This window comes from Tachyglossus aculeatus, chromosome 17 (assembly GCF_015852505.1).
Source record: "Tachyglossus aculeatus isolate mTacAcu1 chromosome 17, mTacAcu1.pri, whole genome shotgun sequence".
Lineage (NCBI taxonomy): Eukaryota > Metazoa > Chordata > Mammalia > Monotremata > Tachyglossidae > Tachyglossus > Tachyglossus aculeatus.
The window spans coordinates 34,857,047-34,873,091 of record NC_052082.1 but is presented as its reverse complement, the minus strand read 5'-3'; positions in this window follow the sequence as shown (position 1 = coordinate 34,873,091).

Below are 16,045 nucleotides of genomic sequence, written 5' to 3'. Positions count from 1 at the left end.
TCAATCAGTGATACAATCAGTGGAATTTATTGAGAGCGCACTATGTGCTGAGTGCCCTACTAAGGGCTCGGAAGAGTACAACACAATAGAGTTGGTAGACATGATTCATGCCCACAAGGAGCTTATGATCTATAGAGGGAGATAGACAATAAAATAAATTACAAATAGGGGAAACGGCAGAGTATGAGGATATGTACATAAGGGCTAAGGGACTGGGAGTGGGGTGACTATCAAATACGGGGAACAGATCCAAGCACAGAGACTCTATCGAAGGGAGGTCCGATAGGAGAAATGAGGGCTTAGTCAGGGATGGCATCTTGGATGAAATGGGATTTGGGGAGGGCTTTAAAGGTGAGGAAGGTGATTATCTGTCAGATATGAACGAGGAGGGAGTTCTATGCCAGAGGCAAGACATGGGTGAGGAGGTTTGTGGTGAGGTAGACTAAATCAATGTAGAGTGATTAGGTTGGCATTAGTGAGAATTGAGCTGGCAGGATTGTAGTAGGAAGTCAGAGAGGTAAGGTAGGAGGGGGAAAGATGATGGAGTGCTTTAAAGTGAATGACTACTGATGATGCAGTTCAGCATGTGTCCAAGTTGCTGAGGGCGTGAGGTGGAGTGGCATAGGAGTGAGGGGGAAAACGGCAGCAGGGCAGTCACTGGAGATATTGATGTGAACAGTGAAGTCACTGAAGAAGAGTGAAAGGGAGGGGAAGGGGAGTCAGAAGATGAAAAAGACATCAAGATCACTCAGAAATCAGATGAGGGGCCACCCGGGTGGTAGAGGTGGGGGATGCAGGCTTCCAAGGAAGAAAAGGTGAGAGATGCGGGAATTGAAGATGGTGTGAGGTCATCACGAGGGGGCACGAAGCAGGCCCCCCACCTCCAGTGAGTCGAGGTGGGGAAGATGACCCCTCTGGAGAGAGCATCGGGGTGACAGCATCATCTGGAATGAGCCAGCTATGTTAAATAGTTGAGGAGGATGGGAATTTTGCTCACTCTTGAGTAGGTTTTCCATGGGTCACATCCGGACAGAGAAGTGGGTTGGAGTGTTGGTTTATTCTTATGCTGAACTCTCCTAAGCACTTACTACAGTGCTTTGCACACAGTAAGCACTCAATAAATATGATTAAATGAATGAATGAATTGGGTGGGGGGTTGGCCCGGAGGTTGACAATGGGGTGCATTGGAGTTAGCTGATGGGGTACGTTGCTGAGGATAATAATAATAATAATGATGACGGTATATGTTAAGCACTACAGCCAAACACTGTTCTCAGCGCTGGAGTGGATACAAGTAATCAGATTGTCCCATGTGGGGCTCACAGTCTTAATCCTAATTTTACAGATAAGGCACAGAGAAGTGAAGTGATTTGCCCAAAGTGGCAAAGCCGGGATTAGGACCAACAACCTCTGACTACCAAGCCCGTGCTATTTTCACTAAGTCACGCTGCTTCTCTAAGGATAAATGTTCTGGCCATGACAAGAGAGGTCAGGGATGTAGGGAGCAGAAGGAGGAATGGGAAAGGACATGGTGAAGGCCCAGCCCTTAGAATGGCATCGTATTGTCACTGGTCCTAAGTGTAGTCTCATGGAAACAGCACGGCACCTGGGAGTGAGAGGAGCCGGGTTCTAATCCTGACTCTGCCACTTGCCTGCTGCGTGATTTGGGGTAAGAGGCCTTCCCCAATTAAGCCCTCTTTTCCCTGGCTCCCTTTCTCTTCTGCGCTGCCTATTCACTTGGATGTGTGACCTTTGGGCATTTGGTATTCTCCCCACCCTCATCCCCACAGCCTTTATGTACATGTCTATGAATTGATATGTTATTTATATTAATGCCTGTCTCCCCCTCTGAACTCTAAAGCTCCATGTGGGGAGGGAACGTGTCTGCTAACTCTGTTGTATTGTACTCTCCCAAGTGGAGACAGTGCCCTGATCACAGTAAGCACTCAATAAATACCATTGATGATGATCATGAAGTTACTTAACTTCTCTGTGCCTTTGTTTCTTCAATTATTAAATGGGGATCAAATCCCACTTCTTCCTACTTAGACTGTAAGCCCCGTGTGGGTTAGAGACTGTGCCCACCCTAATTATCATGTATCTAACCCAGTGTTTAGTACAGTGCTTGGCACAAAATAAGCACTTAATAAGTACCATTAAATAAAAAAAGTCACTGTAGCTTCTAATCCCTGGTCTCAAAGGACTGCATTTTCTAGTTCCTATACCTGAATGAGAGCAGGATATGTGGTTGTTTTTGTTTTCTATGCCATAGTAGTGATGGCATAAAACACCTCCCTGATTTTCTACTACAACTCAACTCATTCATTCATTCAATTGTATTTATTGAGCGCTTACTGTGTATAGAGCACTGTACCAAGTGCTTGGAAAGTACAATTTGGCAACAGAGACATTCCCTACTCAATAACGGGCTCTCAGGCTGAAAGGGGGTAGATAGAGAACAAAACAAGTAGGCCATCAATAGCATCAATATAAATAGAATTATAGATATATACACAACATTAATAAAATAAATAGAATAAAATCACAGTCTAAGTAGGAGGGAATGGAGAGACAAGACTGCCTGTTATTGATTTGCACACCCAGATATAATCTCACAATGGAGTCATATTTGAAAATGAAGGCCACCTAGATACGCTTCATACACTGTATAAATAGAAAATATAACAAATCTCAATGTGTTTGGGTGTTAAAGGCATATTGCACAATAATTTGATATTACCAAGATGAGAGTAACAGCTGTTAATGTGAAAGGTTAACTTAATACTAAATATTACAGGGAATATTTATACTAGCTACCTGGTTACCACAACCAAGAATAAACTGCTTTCTGTCTACACTTATGAGCTGCTTTTGATTACATGAAATAAGCTGTGTTTATTTGACACTTTTGACCTCATCTGCATTCTGACCAGAGAATGTTGTTGGGGTTATTTCTGAATTTGTCATACTATATCATCAATTTTGCTAATTCTCAGATGTCATTTTTTTCAAAATTCATTCACTCAGTCGTATTTGAGTGCTTGCTGTGTGCAGAACACTGTACTAAACACTTGGAAAGTACAATTCGGCAACAGAGACAATCCCTACCCAACAGTGGGCTCACAGTTTAGAAGGTCATGTCATTTGTGTTATATGCCCAAGATATACACGCAGAAAGCATGTATGCTTTTCAGAGCAAATGAGTAGCAAACCCAGACAGCAAAATAAAACAAGTGGACAGGCTTCAATACCATCAAAGTAGATAAATAGAACTGTAGAGCTATACACATCACTAATAAAATAAATAGAATTATAAGTATGTACAAATATACACATGTGCTATGGGGCAGGGAAGAGGGTAGAGCAGAGGGAGGGAGTAGGGGCGGTGGGGAGGGGAGGAGGAGAAGAGGAAAAGGGGGGCTCAGTCTAGGAAGGCCTCCTGGAGGAGGTGAGCTCTCAGTAGGGTTTTGAAGGGGGGAAAAGAGCTAGTTTGGCAGATGTGAGGAGGGAGGGCATTCCAGGCCAGAGGTAGGACATGGGCCAGGGGTCGACGGTGGGACAGGTGAGAACAAGGCACAGTGAGGAGGTTAGCAGCAGAGGAGCAGAGTGTGCGGGCTGGGCTGGAGAAGGAGAGAAGAGAGGTGAGGTAGGAGGGCTTTGAAGCCAATAGTGAGGAGTTTTTGCTTGATACGAAGGTTGATAGGCAACCCCTGGAGATTTTTGAGGAGGGGGGTGACATGCCCAGAGCATTTCTGTAGAAAGATAATCCGGGCAGCAGAGTGAAGTATAGACTGAAGTGGGGAGAGACAGGAGGTTCTGAAGCCTATGTCCTATGCATATCGTCTGGCACTTATGTGTATTTTCATAATTTATTTATTTATATCAATGTCTGTTTCCCCCTCTAGACTGTAACTAGTTGTGGGCAGGGAACGTAGCTACCAACTCTGTTGTAATGTAATCTCCCAATTGCTTAGTACAGTGTTCTACACACAGCACATGCTCAAGAATTGATCAGTCACAAAGCCACCGGAGAACAGTGTTGTCACTGTTCTTGATCGCAGATTAAGTGACCATGAATCCCCCTGCAAAAGATGTAGGGGGTAGATTCCCCTGCTCTGACTTCTGTGACTTTTGATCCAGGTGCTCTTTTCACGTTTGTCATCGTTTTTGTCTTTTTCTTCACTTTCTAAGTTTCCTGTCGAGAAAAAGCGTGGCCTAGCAGATAGAGCAAGGGCTTGGAGTCAGAGGAGGACCACGGTTCTAAACCCAGCTCTGCCACTTGTCTGCAGGGTGACCTTGGGGAAGTCACAACTTCCCTGTGCCTCAGTTACCCTCATCTGTAAAATGGGGATTAAAATTATGATCATCATGTGGGACAGGGACTGTGCCCAAACTGATTAACTTGTATCTATCCTGGAGCTTAGTACAGTGCCTGGCACATAATAAGCACTTAGCAAATACCATTAACCCCCCCCTCCCCCCAAAAAAAACAAAAACAAAATACCTCCTCATTCTTAGTTTGGGAGCCTCTTGGGAGCCAGGGGTCATTTCTATATGTAGCCTATGAATTTCTTTCCCAGTGTTTACTAAAGGGCTTTGCACATCTTAAGTGCTTAATTTATATTACTTCTAATACTACTGCTATTGTACAAGTTGTACAATACAAGTTGCCAACTTGTATTTCCCAAGTGCTTAGTACAGTGCTCTGCACACAGTAGGCGCTCAATAAATACGATTGACTGATTGATTGCTACTATTACTACTACTGCTAGACGTTTTTGTCTAGTGGAAGCTGAACTCATAAGCATTGCATTGCTCTCCTGTTTTCCTGAGACCTGAGGATGCTTGCAATATGTAGTCTTGGATAACTACAGGGGAAAGGATTATTCCACAAAATCTTGTGTTCTGACTGACAATAACCTTCTCCCCCTACTAAGCAGACAGACTAGAGAAGAGCCAATGTGCTTTTCTAGAGTGCAATTGGTCAGAAATTCCCTTTGTGCCTCTTCTTCGAGGAGCCCCTTTTCTAGTGAATATGAAGCTAGGTCCAAAAGAACAATGCATAACCAGCCTCTTTCCTGACAAAAGGAGGTAGGTAATAAGTCACCAACTGTGACTCAAGCAGGTCCTCACTTTTCATGTTCTATTCATATGGACTTCCAGAAAATTAATCATTTCAGAAGTCTCTCTTTGGAGTGGATAATGGGAACCCGGCGTGGGAGTGAAAGTGAGGAACAAAGGACTTGTGAGAATTTTCCTAGGGCATATAGAAACTAGGTTCCAGATGCTGTTATGATTACAGAAAATGAAGTTAAGACCCCCAAGTTTTAGTTTAAAAATAGATACTCTAATATCTCCACTTTCAGCATCAACTCTGTTAACTATTAACAAGAAGATATCTTTTAACACCCTCATTTTTCTTGGGCACTGAACAGCCCATGCAGGATACAGCACTTCTATGATGTAATGCTTCCTCTCCCTCCCCCAGCCACGGCCCCCCACACACTTCTTTTAGTGTTTTGCTACAATAGCACTATTGAATTTTAGCGCTTCTATTTCTTCCAGCACTCTTTCCCTTGCTTTGGGTTTGCTACTCATTTGCTCTGAAAAGCATACATACTTTCTGCGTGTATATCTTGGCCATATAACACAAATGACATGCACCTTCTAGACTGTGAGCCCGCTGTTGGGTAGGGAGCATCTCTATATGTTGCCAACTTGTACTTCCCAAGCGCTTAGTACAGTGCTCTGCACACAGTAAGCGCTCAATAAATACGATTGAATGAATAAATGAGTGCAGTAACACCCCAAACTGCCAGGTTTTGCTCTAAAGTCAGCCCTCAAATAGGTACAAAGCAGTTCATAATTGCAGTTTAGTGGGAAGCAACAGGAACTAGGTTGTAAGTGCCTTAAGGGCAGGAATGGTATCTACCAAGTCCATTGCACTGTCCCAAAAGCTGAGTACACTGCCCTGCTCACCCTCACTGCAAGCACTCAGTGAATACCATTGATTGATTGATGGATCGATTGATTGTGCATACAGTATGGCATACAGAAATCAAGTGATTGTCTGGGCAGAAGCTGTGGGATAAGAAAGATACTAACTAATGGGCAAAAAACCAGTGTCAGGTGATGCAAGTTAAAATTCTCAAATTAAGGTAGTGTTCAGGTGAGCAGTAGAACAAGTGGTGAGGATAATTATGCTCCTTTACGTGTGCATATGTTTGCATTTAATTTGATGACGTATGTCTGATGGTATTGACACCTGTCTACTTGTTTTGTTTTGTTGTCTATCTCCCCCTTCTAGACTGTGAGCCTGTTGTTGTGTAGGGGCTGTCTCTATATGTTGCCGATTTGTACTGCCCAAGTGCATAATACAGTGCACTGCACACAGTAAGCGCTCAATAAATACAATTGAATGCATGAATGAATTACTGTTAACTAGATGTACTGTGCTTTTATACCACTTTAAATTTATTTATATTGTTTTATGTTATGTTTTGAATCTTGGGAATGCATTTAAGTACATAAAGCATTGGAAACTATGCTTCACTTTGTGTTCTTTCACTTAACACTGTATTTTCATGGAAATCAACTGAGAGCCACTAACCAGGATTTTTCAGTGCATGGTCTCTGCTTCTCTGCTTCTAAAACCTGACTTCTGAAGAGACACACTTTACTGCCAGTCTGCATTTACTCTTCTGTCTTCTTGGGGTCTTTTTTCCTTGTTAGGGTTTCCCAGGAGCTCAGGAAACTGGTTTTAGTTGAAAGGCTAGCATGACAAAGGCATGAGATAAAATTAACATATTTAAGGTGTCGTTGCCATGCCCACCCAAGTACTTTTATCCACGTTTCATTCATTCATTCGTTCAGTCAATCATTTATTGAGCACTTACTGTGTGCAGAGCACTGTACTAAGTGCTTGGGAGAGTACAATGCAACAATAAAGAGACATGATCCCTGCCCACAAGGGGCTTACAGTCTAGAAATGTTGAAATACATTTGCAACTAACCCAGTGAGTTGGGGCATTCAGGCATTCTAACCCTGGCTCTGCCACTTGTCTGCTGTGTGACCTTGGGCAAGTCACTTCACTTCTCTGTGCCTCAGTTTCCTCATCTGTAAAATGAGGATTGAGACAGTGAACCCTCGAGGGTCAGAGACCGTGTCCCACCTGCTTTGCTTATATTCACCCCAGCTCTTAGTACAGTGCCTGGCACATAGTAAGCGCTTACAAATGGCATTATAAAAAATTCAGACAATACCACTCTGGACTGGATCACATTAGGCTGCTCTGAACCAGAACAAGATTTCCTTTACCTGCCTCAGACCAGCTCCGCCCTTTGCTACAACTTTGAGCCGGCAAGACGGGGAAGGCCAGAGACTGGTAGGAAAGCAGAGGCCAGCCGAGCAGCGGGGCACCACAAAGCTTCCCACAGAATGCTACATTACAGAAAGGGTTGCCTGGTTACTTGTCCGGAAAGATTTGAATGTTCCCCACAGTCACTCAAGTTGACCTCCTGTTCTCTCAACCGTGGTGACTCCATTTATAGAATGGCTGCCCCAGAGTCAGCTGGGAGAGCTGCCAATGGGCCTGCTCTCTGGCATCGACATAAGGAAAACAAATGTCATTTGGAGTTAGAACAATGGTGCATCCAGTCCAATATTCTTACTCCCAATGGTGGCAATAGGCAGTCAACAATATTTAAAAAGAATCTTTGGAGGAACAGTGTGGTGGTTGGAACTTGGGCAGACATACCAATTTTCAGGGTTTCATCCTGCTATCTGACAGGTCTCTGATGGGAACAGCAGCATGGCTTAGTGGATAGAGCACAGGACGGGAAGTCAGAGGACTTGGGTCTGCCCCTTTTTTTTATGGTGTTTGCTACGTGCTTACTATGTGTCAAGCACTTTTCTAAGCGCCGGGGTAGATACACGTTAATCAGGTTGGACGCAGTCCCTGTTCCATTTTACAGATGATGTAACTGAGGCTCAGAGAAGCAAAGTAGCTTGCCCAAGGTCACACAGCAGACAAGTGGCAGAGTCAGCTTTAGAACCCATGACCTTCTGGCTCGCAGGCCCGTGCTCCATCCACTAGGCAATGCTGCTTCTCCACTTGCCTGCCATGTGCAAGTCACTTAACTTCTCAGGGCCTCAGTTTCCTCATCTGTAAAATGTGGATTCAATATTTGTTCTCCTTCCTACTTACATTGTGAGCCCCATGTGGGGCAGGGACTGTGTCTGACATTACTATCTTGTATCTATCCTAGCATTTGTCAATCAATCAATCATAGTTATTGAGCACTTGCTGTGTGTGCAGAACACTGTACTAAATACTTGGGAGAGTACAACATAGAGTTGGTAAACACATTCCCTGCCCACATTGAGCTTAGAGTCCAGAGGGGGAGGCAGACATTACTTTAAATAAGCAAATTTTGGGGGTGTATGCAAGTGCTATGGGACTGAGAGAGGGGTGAATAAATGGTGTAAATCCTAGTTCCAGGAACCTTGGCACATAGTAAGAACTTAACAAACACAATTAGTATGAGAGGCCTCATCAACTACAGTAAGCGCTCAATAAATACGATTGAATGAATGAATGAATACTAATTTTTGCAAAAGCAGTAGTCATCACCAGTAAAAAAAGCAGTGTGGCCTAGTGAATAGGACCCAGGCCTGAGACTCAGAAGGATCTGGGTTCTAATTCTGGTTCTGCCACTTGTCTGCTGTGTGACCTTGGACAAATCACTTAAATTCTCTGTGCCTCAGTTACCTCATTTGTAAAATGGGGATTAAGAGCGTGAGCCCCATGTGGGAGGAACTGTGTCCAACCTGATTAGCTCATGTCTACTCCAGTACTTAATACCATGCTTGACAGAATAAGTACTTAATAAATACCATTGTTATTATTATTAGTAGTAGTAGCGTGGCTCAGTGGAAAAGAGCTCGGGCTTTGGAGTCAGAGGTCATGGGTTCAGATCCCGGCTCCACCACTTGTCAGCTGTGTGACTTTGGGCAAGTCACTTTACTTCTCTGTGCCTCAGTTCCCTCATCTGTAAAATGGGGATGAAGACTGTGAGCCTCACGTGGGACAACCTGATCACCTTGTATCCCCCCAGCGCTTAGAACAGTGCTTTGTACATAGTAAGCGCTTAACAAATACCAACATTATTATTAGTAGTAGTAGTAGTATCACCACCACTATTGGTGCTATTCTGGTTGGGGCTGAATTGCCTCTTCTTGGGGTATTTCATGGAGTTTCTGGTGTGGCCTCAGTTTTGCTAATTCTGTTGTATTCTCCTAAATGTTTAGTTCAGTGCTCTGCACATAGTAAGTACTCAATAAACAACATTAATTGATTAGTCCGAATATTGTGCTCCTGGCTAGGATGGAAACCTCTGAGAAATAATCCAGAAAGAGCTAATTCAGTCAGGGCTCCCGCCACAACCCCATCATTTCTTCCACTAGTGTTTCTAGTCAGTCAGTGGTATTTATTGAGTGCTTCCTGTGTGCTGAGCACTGTACTTGGGAGAGTACAGTATAACAATAGAACAGACACATTCCCTGCCCACAAAATTACAATTTAACATTCAGCCTCATTGGTAGTGGGGACAAGGTCTGGGCCCCGCTTGGGCACTGGAGAATGGTTATGGAGAATGGTGGTGGTCACTGATGAAATGGTGAAAGATAATGCCAGATACAGGAATCTGTTACTTATCTTGGTGAGTCGGTCCCCCTCTCTGCCTCTCTCCTTATCTTTCTCTTCTGTTCTTCTCTCTCTATCCTCCTATTCTTTTCACCTTAATTGTAGTATTTGTTAAGCATTTACTGTGTCCAACTATGTCCAGTGGTTAGAACAGTGCTTGATACATAGTAAAAGCTTAACGAACACCATAATTATTACCACGTACCAGGCATTGTACTAAGCACTGTGCTAGATACAAGATCATTGGGTTGGACACAGTCCCTGTCCCACATGGAGCTCACAGTCTTAATCCCCATTTTACAGATGAGGAAACTGTGGCACAGTGAAGTGACTTGACCAAGGTCACACAGCAGACAAGTAGCGGAGCTAGGATTAGAACTCAGGTCCTCTGACTCCCAGGTTCGTGCTGTTACCACTAGGTCACACTGCTTCTCTCACCATACCTCCCTGTCCATCACTCCTTCTCTCTCTCTCTCTCCCTCTTTCTTATTCAGTTGTCCGTTGGTTCAAAGATGATGCTATCAGCAGGGATTTTAGTACTGGTGTTTGCAAACATACCTGATAAAAACCAGTTTTCACCATGTCACACAGATGTACTTGCTATTTTCATTTCTCCAGTTTGGTGTCCCAATCTTCCCAATGCCTCTATTCTAAAACGATCACCTTATTTCTGATTTTCCCTTGTTATCTCTTTTGTTGTTCCCTCCAACTGTCCACTGGTGTACCACATATTTTGAGGTCTTGTTTCATTGTGTTGTGGAAAATCTGTGGTTTCTTTTACCCATGAATTTTAAAATCGCTCCATTTCAGCATACCAAAGAGGTGTCATTTTGGTGTCCTGTTGACCATTCTTCTTGCATATTTTTCCCTGTGACAGTGCTACGTACTGAGTATTGCTTCCACGTGGGTGGACTGATTTCACCGTGATCCTAATTTACCTCTAGAAGATTGTGCATATGTGATATTATTGGAACTGCTTTACAACTTGGCTGGGATGTCTACATACATTAAAAATGGAAAGGATTATGAAATATGGCTTGACTTTACAGTCACATTTGGTTGGGATCATCAAATATAAAAGGTCACAGAAGGGGTGTTGTAAGTGTATAAAAATGTTTATGGAACCCTAAACCTTTGTCTTTACTGGATTAGAACTTTAAGACTATTCCAGAACCAAAAATCACCCAAGCTCAACACTAAATTGATGAAAATCTCCACGATTTGTTACAAATCTTATTGGTCTGGTATTCTCAAATGACTAGCCTGACAGATTTTTCTTTTTCTTTTATTAGATTAAGTAATTTCTTTCATCTTTCATGCCATTTGCTCCAACTTTAGAAGATCCATAAAACAGGAAACTTTATATGTTGCAGTAGATTAAGAAGCAGCACGATGAGCTAATTTTTCCAAAGCTTCAATGCTGCTCTGTATTTTGGATACTCAAAGCGGGGCAATGAAGCAAAACTGAACAAATCAGAATAATGCCCTTATGTAGGAAAGTTGGGTACTTCTCATCTAAAGAAATGATTTCTTCAGAAAATTTCTGCCCTGTTCTTTCCTCCGATGTTTCAATTAGCCCGTGGAGGAGGCTGTTGAACTAAATAAGCTAATCTCCTCCCATGTGAAATGACTCAATTCAGAATAAGACATTACTATTTTGTAGCCCCAAAGACAAAGATTACAACTGATTGTGTGAAAAGTGTGCAGTGGTAACATAGACAACAGGGAGCGCATAGGGTCAGGGTTCTGAACTTTCATTGTCATTCAGTAGACTTTATTCTCTATCAGTTGATCGGTGGTGTTTATTGAGCACTTCCTGTGTGCCGAGCACTGTAGTAAGCATTTGGGAGAGTACAGTTGAGCTTGATTTGCACCCTTCCATCACGCCTCCCTCAGCCACATACTACTCATGTACATATGTGTAATTATTTATATCAATGTCTGCCTCTCACTGGGGGCAGAGAATGTGAATATTGTACTCTCCTAAGCCCTCAGTACAGTGCTGTGCACACAGTAAGTGCTCAATAAGTGGGATCAATTGATTGATTACAAAACAGTAGTGTTGGGGGACATGGTCCCTGTCCACAAGGAGCTTACAATCTAGAACTCACAGTCTACTGTGTGCAGAGTCCTGTACTGAGCCCTAGAGAAAAGTAGCAGGAAGATAATTCAGCTATCATCCATGACCCATAGTGGACTCACAGTCTAGGGGTAAAAAAGAGGAGCAGGGTTGGTGATGGACCCACAAGGGAAGATGACGGCAAGTAGTAATTGTAGTGTGAGATATATTTTTGTGGCCTTCAAAGAAACAGAAGGGGAGGAATGCGGAGGATAGGATGGTGTGATAGTGGCACTGGGGAGTAAAAAGCATAAAATCTCCTCCCCTTTTCCCTGGGCGTTGGGGGGAATTGAAGAAATTGAGCCAATTTAGGGAGACGATATGCCAGTATGTTCTGGATTGAGTCAAGGTGAGGAGAAGGAATGACTAGGGTGGAAATAATTTGAGGATGAAGGAAGGAAGTTTTCCTGTAGTGGAGCTGTGATTCTGTGAATCACAGGAGCCCCGTATCCTGGAGGCAGGCAGATGGGAAAGATTCCAGAAGAGGTGAGAGGTTGGGGTTAGCAAGGTAGATTTGGGAGTCGAACACGTAGAGGTGGTAGTTGAAGCCATGGGAGCAGGTCGGCTCCCCAAGGGAGTGAGTGTGAGATTTATGTGAGGATTTGATGGGTACTCCTGCACTAAAAGGGAAGACACAGATCATGGCCGTCAAAAGGAGAAAGTCTATAAGAAGGGAGGCTCTTTCTCCTCCTTCTAGAAGTGGCCCCTACAGCCATCTGCCCTGTTGAAGTGATTCTCAGATGAAAAAGTTTGAGGAATACCACTTTTATTATTTCTTACCCACATATTATATCTGACTTGGGTTTTCTACTGCAAAAGTGTCCAGCTAAGAGATGGAAACATGTTGATCCAGAGGAAACCTGAGAAGAGATAATGGAAGAATTTTCCTTTATTTTCTTTTAACAAAAGTAATACGTCTAGATCAAGCCATTAAATACAATTACACTAAAGTGTTATATCTTAAAATAGTATGACCTCATTTTTGACTAGTTCTCTTCCATTCCTCCACTGCATTTTTCATAAGTCCATTTCTGATCTCTCAGATCTCCCCCTCTAGACTGTAACCTCATTATAGGCAGGGAACGTGTCTGCTAATTCTGTTGTATTGTACTCTCCCAAGTGCTCAGTACAGTGCTCTGCACATAGTAAGCATTCAATAAATGCAATTGATTGGTTAATCTCTCACCAAAAATTCAGTATTCCTTCTTTCCCATGAAATCTGAATCCCCACACCAATTATAACTGCAGTTCATAATTTTTGCTTTTGAAAACATTAGTCATCCTTCACACATTAAAGATGCCATCTTTGGGTCACCCTGCTCCTTGACCCATAATGTTCAAGAGTCTTTGGCCATTTGGCAGTCCTCAATTAGATGAATTTCTATTTTTCTCACAACCTTTCTTGGGTGCAACTCTTTTGTTTACCTTCACCAGATACACTGGCTCATCCTTTTTCCCACCCAAATTTAGCTTGTTCAAATAAAAAAGTAAAAATAAAAAAAAGTTTTATTTGATTTCTTCTGCAATACACTATTTTGGTCTGTGCGGTTGTGTCTTTAACATTTCTTTATGCAGATGTCTTCTTTCTTCTCACTCCAGATCAATCCTCTCAGTATTTCCCACCGCAATATCATTTTGACACTTTCTCAGTCACACCTTCCTGGACTCTCTCCCAAGCCCAGTTTCCTTTTCAGCAGAACAAAGCCTTCCTGGGGTTTTTCCAGCTGATGTGTTTTAAATGACCAGGCCCACTCTGCTGTTATTGACACTTTCAGAAAGTTAAAATGCATAAAAATTAAATCATAAAAGATATCCAACCGATCACTTCCCCCTCTTCCCACACCCTTCACATTTTAATATGACATTTATCATTTCATAATGTCTATTCTGGGTCTCCCTACAGGACACAAACAAAGGCTTCAAACCATTCCAATTAATATTCTCAGGCACTGTCCATACATCACTGACAGCCATGTAGCATATTGGAGTGCAAAATGGAGTGGTGGCAGTGGTTTTATTCTTTTAGGCTTCTCCTAGTTTAACTCTATAATTTTGAAGGCTACCAGAATGTTTCATTGGACCACTATTACCTCATACGATAGCTGAAGAGCAGTGGGTGTGTATTATATTCGTGTTGGCATGAGCAGCTACTGTTCTTTCTTAAGAGCTGAGGAGCAGCGTGGCTTAGTAAAAAAAAAAAAAAAAAGAGCACATGCCTGGAAGTCAGAGGATGTGTTTTTTGACTCTTGGCTCTTCCACTTGTCTGCTCTGTGACCTCGGGCAAGTCACTTAACTTCTCTGTGCCTCAGTTACCTCATCTGCAAAATGGGGATTAAGACTGTGAGCCCCATGTAGAACAGGAATTGCAGTGTCCCACCTATTTATCTTGTATCTGCCCCAGCACTGAGCAAAGTGCTTGGCCCATAGTACGTGCTTAACAAATACTACTAAAAAAGAAAGTTGACGGTACTGTAGGTAGGTTTCAGCCCAGGAGTATGAGAATCACTGGACAGTCTTTTCATGCTGAACATCCAATAACTTATTAGGACCCATTTTTGAACCCCATTCCCAATAGTTTTAAACTCCTAAGGGCAGAAACTGTATCTTTTGCTTCTCTTCCCAATCCTAAAGATCATACCCTATTCCCAGTAAGCACTCTAGTAAGTACTGCTGATTATGATGATATTCCAGCACGAAGTATGCTGCTGAAAGGGCTGTGTTTCTGTTCAATGTAATGATGTAATATTTTCCTCAAGTCCTATGGAGAAGAGTAAAATATCACAGAAAATGGACAATACTCAATTCATTGTAACCACGGGGAATAGTATGGATAATTAAAATATGCTAACAAAAAATCTAATTTTATCCACGACCTTCAACCTTTTCTCTCTGTAAATGTCAAAGAATGGTATTTGTTTAGTGCATACAGTGTGTATCAAGCACTGTTCTAAATACTGGGCAAATAAATCAGGTCAGATGCAGTTTCTGTCCCACGGAGGGCTCACAATCTCAGTCAGTCAGTCAATGGTTTTCATTGAGTGCTTAGTATGTGCAGAGCACTATACTAAGCACTTGGGAGAGTACTATGCAACAGAATTAGCAGACATGTTCCCTGCTGCCCTTAATGAGCTTACAGTATAGAGAAAGAGTGTACAGTCTAGAGGATGATCTTACAGTCGAGGATTATTCATTCAATTGTATTTATTAAGTGCTTACCTTGTGCAGAGCACTGTACTATGCACATGGGAAAGTACAATACAACAGTAAATAGTGACAATCCTTGCCCACAACGAGCTCACAGTCTAGAGGATTAGCTAACATCGTATTGGTTTTGCTCGCAAGTAGCAAGTTTGAGAGATTTAAGTTTCTCCTCTGCACACCTTCTAGGAGATGTGCTCCCAAGCAGGGCAGCGGGTGAGAGGCAGGGAGCCAACTGCATAACTGGCCCTTGTTTAATCAAGACTGGCAGGATGGGCATTTGCTTCTTAATGTGCTGAATGTAATTCTCCCTTTTCGAGGTCTTGAGGAGCAAGGACCATCTCCTCTGGAGCTGCTGATGGGAATCAACCATGCTCTGCCCCCTCCCTAGCAACCCATTTGAAGTAGCATAGGGCTGTTTCAGGTGGAGTCTCTAGGATGTGCTGTCTTTTCCAAACACACCTCTTTAATGCTTTGCTGAGGTGCTGTTTTGGGATTTAGTTGTCTGTATTTGAAGAAGCCACCACTGATGGTGAAGTTCACCTATGCATGTATGTGTGATGGAAAAGGCCAAGGAGGGATCTCCAGTCCCGGTCACATTGGGTGTACATCAAGGTTACTCCTTGTTATGTTGTATTTCAGAGTTTGTAATGCTGGGCATAGTTTTCTCCTTGCCTTGTCTTGCCTTTCTTTCTATCTCCTTCCTTCCTTCCTTCCCTTTTTCCTTCCCTTTTCTTCCCTCCCTTTCCTTCCCTTCCCCTTTCTCTTTCCCTTCCTCCCTCCTTCTCCTTCCTCCTTTTCTTTTCCCTAAGTGCTGGGGTAGATACAAGCTAATCAGATAGGACACAGTCCATGTCCCAAATGGGGCTCACAGTCTCAATGCCCATTTTACAGATGAGGTAACTGAGGCCCAGAGAAGTGAAGCTACTTGCCCAAGGTCACACAGCAGAGAAGTGGCAGAGCTGGAATTAGAACCCAGGTCCTTCTGACTCTCAGATCCGGGCTCTATCCCCTAGACCATGCT